This window comes from Callithrix jacchus, chromosome 3 (assembly GCF_049354715.1).
Source record: "Callithrix jacchus isolate 240 chromosome 3, calJac240_pri, whole genome shotgun sequence".
NCBI classification, from domain to species: domain Eukaryota; kingdom Metazoa; phylum Chordata; class Mammalia; order Primates; family Cebidae; genus Callithrix; species Callithrix jacchus.
Window position 1 is genome coordinate 124,740,768 of NC_133504.1, and position 12,715 is coordinate 124,753,482.

Sequence of the window (12,715 nt, forward strand, 5' to 3'; positions counted from 1 at the left end):
GTCTATTTTGTTGATCTTTTCAAAAAACCAGCTCTTGGATTTATTGATTTTTTGAAGGGTTTTTCATGTCTCTATCTCCTTCAGTTCAGCTCTGATCTTAATTATTTCTTGTCTTCTGCTGGGTTTTAAGTTTTTTTGATCTTGCTCCTCTAGCTCTTTCAATTTTGATGATAGGGTTTCAATTTTGGATCTCTCCATTCTCCTCATATAGGCACTTATTGCTATATATTTACCTCTAGAGACTGCTTTAAATGTGTCCCAGAGATTCTGGCATGTTGTGTCTTCGTTCTCATTGGTTTCGAAGAACTTCTTTATTTCTGCCTTCATTTCGTTGTTTATCCAGTCAACATTCAAGAGCCAGTTGTTCAGTTTCCATGAAGCTCTGCGGTTCTGGGTTGCTTTCTGAATTCTGAATTCTAACGTGATTGCACTGTGGTCTGAGAGACTGTTTGTTATGATTTCAGTTGTTTTGCATTTGCTGAGGAGTGCTTTACTTACAATTATGTGGTCAATTTTAGAATAGGTGTGATGTGGTGCTGAGAAAAATGTATATTCTGTGGATTTGGGGTGGAGAGTTCTGTAGATGTCTATCAGATTTGCTTGTTCCAGGCCTGAGTTCAAGCCCTGGATATCCTTGTTGATTTTCTGTCTGGTTGATCTGTCTAATATTGACAGTGGCGTGTTAAAGTCTCCCACTATTATTATGTGAGAGTCTAAGTTTCTTTGTAAGTCATTAAGAACTTGCCTTATGTATCTGGGTGCTCCTGTATTGGGTCCATATATGTTTAGGATCATTAGCTCTTCTTGTTGTATTGATCCTTTTACCATTATGTGATGTCCTTCTTTGTCTCTTTTGATCTTTGTTGCTTTAAAGTCATTTTATCAGAGATGAGAACTGCAACTCCTGCTTATTTTTGCTCTCCATTTGCTTGGTAAATCTTCCTCCATCCCTTTATTTTGAGCCTTTGTGTATCCTTGCATGTGAGATGGGTTTCCTGGATACAGCACACTGATGGGTTTTGGCTTTTTATCCAATTTGCCAGTCTGTGTCTTTTGATTGGTGCATTTAGTCCATTTACGTTTAGGGTTAATATTGTTATGTGTGCATTTGATACTGCCATTTTGATGCTAGCTGGCTGTTTTGCCCATTATTTGTTGTAGAGTCTTCATTATGTTGATGCTCTTTAGCAATTAGTGTGATTTTGGAATGGCTGGTACTGGTTGTTCCTTTCTATGTGTAGTGCCTCTTTCAGGAGCTCTTGTAAAGCAGGCCTGGTGGTGACAAAATCTCTGAGTACTTGCTTGTTCACAAAGGATTTTATGTTTCCTTCACTTATGAAGCTCAGTTTGGCTGGATATGAAATTCTGGGTTGAAAGTTCTTTTCTTTAAGGATGTTGAATATTGGCCCCCACTCTCTTCTGGCTTGTAGTGTTTCTGCCGAGAGTTTTGCTGTGAGTCTGATGGGCTTCCCTTTGTGGGTGACCTAACCTTTCTCTCTGGCTGCCCTTAGTATTTTCTCCTTTATTTCAACCTTGTTGAATCTGACGATTATGTGCCTTGGGGTTGCTCTTCTTGTGGAATATCTTTTTGGTGTTCTCTGTATTTCCTGCATTTGAGTGTTGGCCTGTCTTGCTAGGTGGGGGAAATTTTCCTGGATAATGTCCTGAAGAGTATTTTACAGCTTGGATTCATTCTTTTCGTCACATTCAGGTACACCTATCAAATGTAGGTTAGGTCTCTTCACATAGTCCCACATTTCTTGGAGACTTTGTTCATTCCTTTTTGTGCTTTTTTCTCTGATCTTTGTTTCTTGTTTTATTTCATTGAGTTGATCTTCGACTTCTGATATTCTTTCTTCTGCTTGGTCAATTCAGCTGTTGAAACTTATGCATGCTTCGCGAAGTTCACGTATTGTGTTTTTCAGCTCCTTTAATTCATTCATATTCGTCTCTAAGTTATCCATTCTTGTTATCATTTCCTTGAATCTTTTTTCATATCTTTTTTCAAGGTTCTTAGTTTCTTTGCATTGATTTAAAACATGTTCTTTTAGCTCACAAAAGTTTCTCATTATCCACCTTCTGAAGTCTAATTCCGTCATTTTGTCACAGTCATTCTCCGTCCATTCTCCGTCCAGCTTTTGCGGAGCTTTGGTCCTTTCTAGGAGGCGAGGTGTTCTGGTTTTGGGTGTTTTCCTCCTTTTTGCGCTGGTTTCTTCCCATCTTTGTGGATTTATCCACCTGTCGTCTGCGTAGTTGCTGACTTTTTGATTGGGTCTAGTGTGGACGCCCAGATTGTTGATGATGAAGTATTTCTGTTACTTGGTTTTCCTTCTACCAGTCTAGCCTCTCCACTGTATGACTGTTGAGGTCCACTTCAGGCCCTGCTTGTCTAGGGTAAACCTATAGCAGCGGTGGAACAGTGAGGGATGCTACCAGTTTCTTTTTCTGCTATCTTTGTCCCATAATGATGCCTGCCAAATGTCAGTCTTCTGGAAATAGAGGGGTCAGGGAGCTGCTTGAGGAGACAGTCTGTACTTTATAGAATCTCAAGTGCTGATCTGTGAGCTCTGTTGTTCATTCAGGGCTGTTAGGCTGCTACGTTTAATTCTGCTGCAGCAGAACTCATTAAAAAAAACATTTTTTTCTCAGATGCTCTGTCTCGGGGGGTTGGGGCTTTCTTTGTGAGTGTCCGTTGTGCTGTCCTGCCCAGCTAGGAGGCAGTCTTGTCACTATTTGCCTGCCGAGGCTCCGCCCTGCTGGTGTGAGGTTCGCCCTGTTGCTGCCGGCTCTGCCATGCTGCTGCAGTCTCCGCCCTGCTGACATGGGCTACACCCTGCGGCTGAGCCTCTCCGTTGTGGCGGGTTGCCTTGGCAACGGCAGGCTGCATCAGCAATGGGCGTGTACTTCAGTAGGAGCAGATTGCCGTGGTAATGGCAGACGTCCTCCCCCACAGAGCTGCACTGTCCTGGGTTCAGCTATGCCCGCACCCAGAGCGTTTGGAATTGCCATTTTGTTTGTCCCACTGCAGTACCCCAAATGCTGTTTCCCTGGAATCTCCTGGCCTGGCTGACTGTCCAAGGCCCATTCAGTCTCAAGTTCAGCCCTCTCAAGTCTCAGATTGCCGGTTCAACAGGGCACCTGGACCAGTGCGCTTTGTGTGGAGGGCTGTGGAGCACTGCTGTGCTACAGGGCCGGCCGCCAGCTGCACCATCCAAAATCTCTGCCTGGCGTCCCGCATCTCTTTTATACCTGGGAATTTCCCTGTTCTGTGGGCAACAAAGATCTGTCTGGAAATGCGGCCCTGACTCACCTTCCGCGCATTCTCTGAGAGCTTCAATCCTGGATTTTTCTCACCATGCCATCTTGAGTCCCTCATGTTTTCATTAACTCATGAATACTTCCAAAAACATTTTATTCATTTACATGTTAATACAAATATGACTTCTCTTACCACCTTTCTCACAAATAAAATAAATTTAGTTGGTAGGTTTTAAAAATTCTCCTGGACAAAAATGTACAAGTACACTTTCACAAAACCTTCAAGAACTAGATAATTTCTATCTTATACAAGTTTCTTCAGGTAATGAAAAATGAGAGAGCTTCCAGATAGCTGACCATATGGAGGTTCCTTGAGGGTGGCTCATACCTTCCTTTCCCACTATCTCACCCAGCTTTCTTCATCAATATCCTTTGCAATATCCTTTACAATAAACTAGCAAACATAGTGTTTTCCTGAGTTCTGTGAGCTGCTTTGGCAAGTTAATCAAACCCAATGAGGGGGTCATAGGAACCCCAACTTGAAGCCAGTGAGTTAGAAGTTCCATAGGCTGGGACTTGGGACTGGTGGGTAGGGGGCAGTCTTGGAGACTGAGACCTCAACATGTTGGAGCTGACATTATCTCTGGGTAAAGAGTGTTGGAACTGAATTGGAGGATGCCCAGCTGGTGTCTACTGCTTGGTATGTGGGAAAAATAAACCCACACATTTGGTCACAGATGGCTTCTATGTCAACCATCATTCTCAGCAAAGTGACACAAGAACAGAAAATCAAACACCGCATGTTCTAACCCATAGGTGGGTGTTGAACAATGAGAACACATGGACCCAGGGAGGGGAGCATCACACACTAGGGTCTGTTGGGAGGGGGCAAGGGAGGGACAGTGGGGGGGGTGGGGAGGTCAGGGAGGGATAACATGGGGAGAAATGCCAGATGTAGGTGATGTGGGGATAGAGGCAGCAAACCACCACAAGCCATGTGTGTGGATGGATGGATAGATAGATAGATAGATAGATAGATAGATAGATATAAAGGTTCTCAAGCCAAAATCCTGGAAGTGGCTAAGGTGTTATGGTATATATTGATTTTTTCCATGGTTCCTGGCTCATAACTCACATAGCCCTTGTTACAGTCTTTTGCTATAATATTGAGTATGTTAGGCCTCAGGCACAGGCCTCTGACCTTCTTCTGCCCACCTTTCACTCTCATGAGAGGGTCCCACTCTATTCTCTACAGGAAAAAAATGCTGATGTCATGATGCCTCCATAAACACCCAAGAGGATAGGGCTCAGAGAGCTTCCAGGTAGCTGAACATATAGAAGTTCCTGTAGGATGGCACACCCAGGGAAAGCACAAAAGCTCCGTACCCCTTCCCCGCTACCTCGCCCTACAGGTCTCTATCTGTATCCTTTGAAATATCCTTTAAAATAAAGTGGTAAATGAGAAAGAATAGAGATAAAAAGAAGAAAAAAGAAAGAAAAGGAAAGAAGAAAGGAAGAAACGAGGGAGGGAAGGGAGGGAGGGAGAGAAAGAGAGATAAAAAAGAAAGAGAAAGAAGGAACGGGGGAGGGAAGGAAGGAAGGAAGGAAGGAAGGAGGGAGGGAGGGAAGGAAGGAAGGAAAAGAAAAGTGAGAAAGAAATGAGGAAGAGACCTACAGGCATCAGTGCTAATTAGCTCATACAACACTTATTCCATCTCCTTAGAGCAGTCAGAGAAGCCATATAAAACACTGTATTTCCCAGAATCTCTTTTGCTCAGATGCCTTATGTGATTTGAGCTCTGCTATCAAACTACCCTTTTGAAACTTTAATTTGGAAGTGAATCAAATGGGAAGAAGTTTAGAATGCAGGTCTTCCATTTTGCTGCAGGGGCTGGTGACACACTGTCATTCCTGATCCGTAGCTGGGCATCTGTGTCCCGATGGCAGATACCTTTCTGATTAGCAGAGGTGATATGATTCTTAAGCTACCAACTAGAGCAGCTTCTGTATTCTAACTTGGATACAGCATAACTTCCTGATTCAGGGGCTTCCTGATCATGGAAGAGATAGCAGCTCACAATGTTTCAAATTCTTGATTAGAACACTGACAGTATCTTCCCTGAGGGCTCAGTTCTGCTATATGGATTTGGTCATAATTCCTGGAAATGCAAATTAGTCTCTTTCTTCAGTTCTCAAAACATGTCTGTAAGTAATCCATTTAGCACCTTACAGGATAAAACCTTTTTTCCAGGATGGAATCTGTTATCTTAAACTGAACCCTCACTAACATACTACCCAATTTACCTTGAAAATGAAACTAAAGATAATAGAAGATACGGATAATAAAAGGATAATACAAGAATGGAAAATGGTGTGTGAATGTCACTTATAAATACAAATTTAATAACCTAAATAAAATATTAATGATTCAAATCCAGCATGGAAGAGATGAACATAGAGGGGATCAAATAGATTTTATTTCAGAAACTTAAAAATGTCTGAAACACAGAAAACCAATTGATGTGATTCACCACATTTGTAAATTAAATGAATAACATAATTATTTCCGTTAATAAAAAATGCATTAGAAAAAAATGCAACACACATTCATGAGGGTTTTAAAAAAAAAAAATAGCAAACGAAGAATAGAAGAAAATGGGCTTATAGATTCTGAAACAAAAGTTGGAGTTTTTTTCTTTTTTTAAAAAAAAGAAAAAGAAGAAAACGTGCTTAATTCACAGTCATTTTTAAAAAAGAAAAAACCTTCCATAAACATCTTATGTAATAATAGAATACTAGAAATAATCTCTTTAGAGTCATAATACACAGATGTCCATTATAATTTTTTATTTTATTTTATTTATTTATTTTTATTTTATTTATTTATTTTTTTTTAATTTTTATTGGATTTTAGGTTTTGGGGTACATGAGCAGAGCATGCAAGACAGTTGCGTAGGTACACACATGGCAGTGTGCTTTGCTTTTCTTCTCCCCTTCACCCACATTTGGCATTTCTCCCCAGGCTATCCCTCCCCACCTCCCCCTCCCACTGGCCCTCCCCTTTTCCCCCCAATAGACCCCAGTGTTTAGTACTCCCCTTTCTGTGTCCATGTGTTCTCATTTTTCATCACCCACCTATGAGTGAGAATATGCGGTGTTTCATTTTCTGTTCTTGTGTCAGTTTGCTGAGGATGGTGTTCTCCAGATTCCTGACAAAAACAAGCAATGGGGAAAAGATGTCCATTATAGTAACTGATTCTTAGTAATGTACTAGTGCACTCAGGCAATAACATCTAAAAAGAAAAATAAATATGAATTATAAGTACTATAAATAATGAAAGATTTTATCCATATTTTTCTTTGCGGTCACTGTGTAGCAATAAGCCCATTGCTCTTCATGAATAGAATCAGTCACCTTTGCCAGCACCGGAATTCCCTTTTTGTTTGGTTTGTCCAGTGGCATCAATTGTTCAAAACAGCTAGTTGACAGTGGCCACTGTCAATACAACTGAACTTTGCTTGTCTCTCCTGGTGGTTCCAGGAAATGTCTTTTAGATATTAAGTAGTATCTCTTAGACATTAAGATTTCTGAACCAGTAAACTATGTTCTGAAGACATGATGCAAAAATATTTATAAGTAGGCATTTGGTGTAGTTTTATGAGCCACCACTTAGTCATTGTTTCTCAAATCTACACATTCTGTTTATGAGAAAAACAGCCCATGTACTGATTACCAGTTCAAAGCATTATGCAAGACAACATCCTTACCTCCCAAGATATTGCTTTCCTGCCAGGCACTATAGGTGTTAGTCTTCAGTACAACATTTTGACAATCTATAACGCAGGTGGTAATGGATCCATTGGAAACCCTAAAATAATTACTTGAAGGCAATGCTGTGTGTGATACAATAACTGTGAATAAGACACTCAAAAATTCCAAGAAATAGTGCTGCAAACAAAAGCATGGCAGGCAGAGAAATCCAATTGAAATCCTTTCTAGGTACCTGCTCTCTACTTGTCCTAGTCCAGTTTATTGTGTTGTGGCAGAAAGACCTAGGAGTGGCCCTTACAAGTCTCACCTACTGATATTAACACCCTCCTATAATCCCCTTCCCTCGAGTATGGTAGGAACCTGTTACTTGCTTCTAATCAGTAGACAGTAGCAAAGGTGATATCACTCTTATGATTACATTATATGGCAAAGATGATGGATGTGATTCCTTTGATTACATTATGTTACCGAAGTCTCCATCTTAGCAAACTGGAGCTAGAAACTCTCCTTGAAGATTAGACTAGCTACATAATTTTGGGGGCCCACTTCAAAAGCAAAGTGTGGGGCTCCTTTTTCAAAAATTACCAAGAATTTCAAAACAGCTACAGAATAGCCTTAAACCAAGTGTGGAGCCTTCTAAGCACAGAGGGAAAAACATAGGATGTGTGCCCATATAGCCAGCTTGGCTTGTGGGTTTAATGAAGTAAGCGACCATGTTCAAAAAGACCAAATGTCAAGGCGCTGTGGGCAGCCTCCAGACAAAAGCTAGCAAAAAGTCAGGACCCTCAATCATATAGCCAAAAACTATGAATTAACTTAGAAATGGATTCTTCCCTAATAGAGCCTCCAGACAAGAATGCCAGTATGGCCAGCACCTTCCAATAAATTTTGCAAAGAACTCAGCTAGCCATGTCCAGACTTGTGACATGTGGAAACTGAAATAATAGATGTGTTTTGTTACCAACAGCTAATTTTGTGATAGTTTTTGTGCAGCAATAGAAAACTAATGGAGATGTCACATAAAAGATTCATGATAAGTTCCTACTGTTGACAAGGTTACCATTCAGCATTGGTGGTAACCATGTTAGCCTTCAGGAATAAAAATTGATGTTGTTGAGTCCCTGCATGGCCTCCATCTCTGCAAGACTGGCAATGTTTTTTTTTTTTGCACACTTTTTTTTAATTGCATTTTAGGTTTTGGGGTACATGTGCAGAACATGCAAGACATTTGCGTAGGTACACACAAGGCAGTGTGTTTTGCTGCCTTCCTCCCCTTCACCCACATTTGGCATTTCTCCCCAGGCTATCCCTCCCCAGCTACCCCCCACCGCTGTCCCTCCCATCTTCCCCCCAACAGACCCCAGTGTTTAGTACTCCCTTCCCTGTGTCCATGTGTTCTCATTTTTCATCACCCACCTATGAGTGAGAATATGCGGTATTTCATTTTCTGTTCTTGTGTCAGTTTGCTGAGAATGATGTTCTCCAGATTCATCCATGTCCCTTCAAACGACACGAACTCATCATTTTTGATTGCTGCATAATATTCCATGGTGTATATGTGCCACATTTTCCCAATCCAAGACTGGCAATTTTTAATGAGCCTATTAAGAAAGCAATGGTGTGGTAATGGATAGAGGCTAGCTGACAGCCTCTCTGATTATTAAAAGCTTCCTGCATGGTAAAGGCCTTTTGATGAGCTTTCATTTGGGACAATATTCTCATATTCTGGATCCATAGGAAGACATCTATCCTTGTATTTTACTTTTCAAATTTCTTATTTCTAAGACCTCCTTCTAGTTCCACTAGCCAGTGACCATAAATGAGCACAGACTCTTGATTCAGGCTATGGTTTTCATAGTAACTGGAAAATTACCTGGAATACTCAAAATTCTACCTATGAAGAGGAATTAATTTTTCACGGTCCTTAAGAGCTAACCCTGATTAGATTTATTAGAAGGTGTAGTCTACTTTCTCCTGGTGCCAGCAAATTATGTTGACTCATCTGTTAACCAAGGTTAGTGATATAGGTCATAGGTAACTTACCATGAGGCCATAAATGAAGTTGAGAGAAAAATGGCAATGTGGCAGAAGTAGTGCACTCAGAATATGAATCATATACATATGTACCCTTCTTGTGCCTCTAGATATTCTCCAGCCCAGTTCCACATATACTACTTCTTTTTGATAGTGGACGACTACTGGGCTTGCTGCTCTGATTGATAACGTGGTTCATCCTGGTCAACTCAGATCAAGTAGTGATGTGGACTAATGGTCAGGAATTTACTGTCTGTAATTATGGTAATCACGCCAATTTGCCTTAGTGATTAAGTACTCTAATTTCTGTCAACCTAAAATCTTCACATTCTCACTAAAATTAAGGGTGCCCTCAAGAGGTATTCCTAATTCATTTATTTTCTTACTCTTTTTTTCTTTTTTTTTGAGACAGTGTATTGTTCTGTTGCCCAAGCTGGAAGGCAACGGCACAATCACAACTCACTGCAACCTCAACCTCCTAGGTTCAAGTGATCCTCCTGCCTCAGCTTCTAGCTGAGACCACAAGCACAAGCCACCATGCCCAGCTAATTTTATATTTTTCATAGAGATGGGGGCCTTGCTATGTTGCCTAATCTGGTCTCAAACTCCTAGCCTCAAGCAATCCTTCTGCCTCAGCCCCACAAAGTGCTGGGATTATAGGTATGAGTCACATTGCCAATGTAATGTGTTTCTTGTTGTTGCTTTTGGGCCAGCCTCCTGAGCCAGAGATGGCTCAGAGAGACTCTCAAATTGTTTGTTTACTTGTTTGTTCATTTTTAAAAATAGATACAATGTCTTACTATGTTGTCCAAACTGACCTCAAACTCTAGGCCTCAAGTGATCCTGCTACTTTGGCCTAAGTGCTGAGATTACGGGAGTGAGCCACTGCACCCAGCCTACTGTCTAATGTATTTCTAATGGACTTGGTGAAGAGGTTATCTCTTGAACCCTCTTGAGGTATTTTATTAGGAGTGAGGAGAGCAGAATGCAGACAACAAATTAATCCAATATTTCTACCTGAAGATTTCTACCCAGGCCTTTAATTATTTTATTAATATATTTTCTTCTTTATAGCAGGTTCATTTTTGTTCAAATCAGCTATGGTCTAGACTTCAGTTAACCAAACAAGAAAATAATTTAAACTACTCCCATTTGTTTAAGCTAGGATATTAAAAGCCTAACTTCTGACAAAGTTACTCATATTGGTAACTTCAGTTACTTCTTATATTACATTCTTGTCTTATTTACATCTATAAATTAATGAAATCTTCTTTTCATCACTGAACTAAAATAATATTTTTCTTAAATTATTTTAAAGTGTTAACTGTATTATCCTGGGGTGATGCTATAATTTCACTCCCTAATACAAGTTCGAGCTAAAGATCTTGTTTTCATTATTGGTCTAGATATAGTGAGTGTTAAGAGTAGAGTACTCATACCTGTAATCCCAGCACTTTGGGAGGCCAAGGCAGACGAATCACGAGGTCAAGAGATTGAGACCATCCTGGTCAACATGGTGAAACCCCTTCTCTACTAAAAATACAAAAATAGCTGGGCATGGTGATGCACTCCTGAAGTCTCAGCTACTCGGGAGGCTGAGGCAGGAGAATTGCTTGAACCCAGGAGGCAGAGGTTGCAGTGAGCCAAGATCAAACCACTGCACTCCAGCCTGGCACCTGGTGACGAAACAAGACTCTGTCTAAAAAAAAGAAAAAAGAGTAGAGTCAGAAGAGGACTGGCTTCCTCCTGCAAGATAACCTCCTTAGGTAAGTTTGTCACAGGGTTGTAAAGCAAGGTAAGAACAATCTCATGAGTCAAATGAAGGTAAGAGCTTCTGCAGGCAAGTGAGTCTCTATGAAGAGGAGTCAGTATTTTCTGAGTAAATAAAGTTAAATCCTTTCGTGTACCCCATTTTAGTTTGGGGGAACACTATTCTTTCGTTATCAAACTCTAACTTTCACATATTACACCAGGTAAGACAGTGAATTCAGCTGAGTTTGGAATTGGGAAACCTACATAATTAAACTTTGAATTTGATCTTTGACTATCTCAACCCTGTGGCTGCAAGAAAGAAGATATTCTTTTAGCTCATTTTCAATTTATGCCCTAAATTAGAATTTTGAGAATGTTATTCCTTTTTTATTTAGTTGTTCGGCTTCTTTAGAAACAACACCTCCAGCCATTCCTGATGCCAATTTTTATCAGTCAGCATTTTTAGCTAGAAACAATAACCAAGTTCAACTGATGAAGGCAAAATAGGACATTATGACAAGGATTTGAGGGTACTTCGTGGAATCATTAGGAAGCCTAGATAATCAGTGACAGGGCTTTGCATCAAGAACAATGCTCAAAATCACACCATAGAAATGATCTATGAGAACTCCACTGTGGCCTTCACCAAACAAAAGTTGTTGCAACCTGAACTGCAACAAATTTTTTTGGCTCTGTGTACTAAATGCCACCAATAGCATGGCTTCCATTACTGCTACAAAGTTTAGTTCTGCTGTAAAAATCAGCACAGTTGTACAGAATCCTCTCTTCTGATGCACTGGCTTTCAATTCCAAGTAGAGAAGCAAGACCATGTGCCTATATCCTAGGTGCAAAGGAAGCTCAGGAAGCAAGTATTTGACATTTTCCGTGTTTATAGTGGAAAACCTGGTTGGCCTCCCATCATACTCATAAAATGGAAAGTTCCCAAAACATAGGCATATTAGTTAATGATCAGCCCATAAATGACAAATGTCATGTGTGATTAAAATTGTTTGTACCATATGTACCCCATGATACATAAACTCGATCTCTAAAATTTCTACCGCAATTCTCACACATGCGCAAGACAAAAACAAAGACTTTTGAAGCATTGTATGTAATAGCAAACGTGAAAAGAAATCAAATTAGAGGATTAGGTAAAATAGGTTGTGATATGTTAATGATTGTTTATTCAGGTATTGAGAAACTGAGAATTTTATGCATACGAATTTTTAAGACTGCGTTTGAAGTGCTCCCAAAGAAGTGGGAGGACAGTCACATATCACTAGAACATGTGCAATGCATCAAAGCCGCAAATGAACATGGGGCTGAGGTGGTATTATTAGAAGAATCTGCCTGTGCTTGTGGAAGGGACATCACAGAGGAAAAAGATATATGTGTAACTTAGGACTTAAAAGATACACAAGAATGTATGATGTAAAAGAGGAAGGGTAAATTCCAGGCAATACAAATTATATTTTTAACGTTTTTCTGAAAAACAAATGTGTGTCATGTTTGATATTAAACAAACAGGACTTGATAGCAGTGTTGTAGCATGAGGGAAAACCTCCAGGAAGAAATTTTAAGTTTCTAGGAACTTCCCCTCAACCTCAAATTAAAGTAAAACAAAAAGTTAACGAAATAGCACATAACACTCCAAACTGCCATGGTCACATTACATCACTGAAAGACTTTTCTACAAAAAACAGTTATAATTTGGCAAATCAAAAATAAATAATTTCTTCACAGAAAACCAGTCAATACTGTGGAGTTACTTTTCCACCTTAAAAAAAACTTTTGAAAATGTTGCCATCTAGTGGCTTCAAACCAAAAAAAATGAACTATACTGATGTGAATCATTTAACTGTTTCCTAGGAAAAGTTTCCTTAGCAGTTCTTAAA

General features: G+C 40.0%; 1 long non-coding RNA gene across 2 annotated transcripts in view; it reads right to left on the reverse strand.

Moving 5' to 3' along the window:
* Positions 1–6,088: 6,088 nt before the first annotated feature.
* The window catches only part of LOC144581811 (uncharacterized), a 71,528-nt gene continuing 64,901 nt past the window's right edge, over positions 6,089–12,715 (reverse strand). Inside the window, exons 4-7 of one of the 2 annotated variants that reach the window (XR_013533082.1) lie at positions 10,504–10,763; positions 8,447–8,631; positions 7,027–7,152; positions 6,089–6,467 (exon numbers count right to left, since the gene is read on the reverse strand). This is a non-coding gene — a long non-coding RNA (uncharacterized LOC144581811). The remainder of the gene's footprint in view (positions 6,468–7,026; positions 7,153–8,446; positions 8,632–10,503; positions 10,764–12,715) is intronic. The other variant, XR_013533083.1, reaches the window with a different exon arrangement.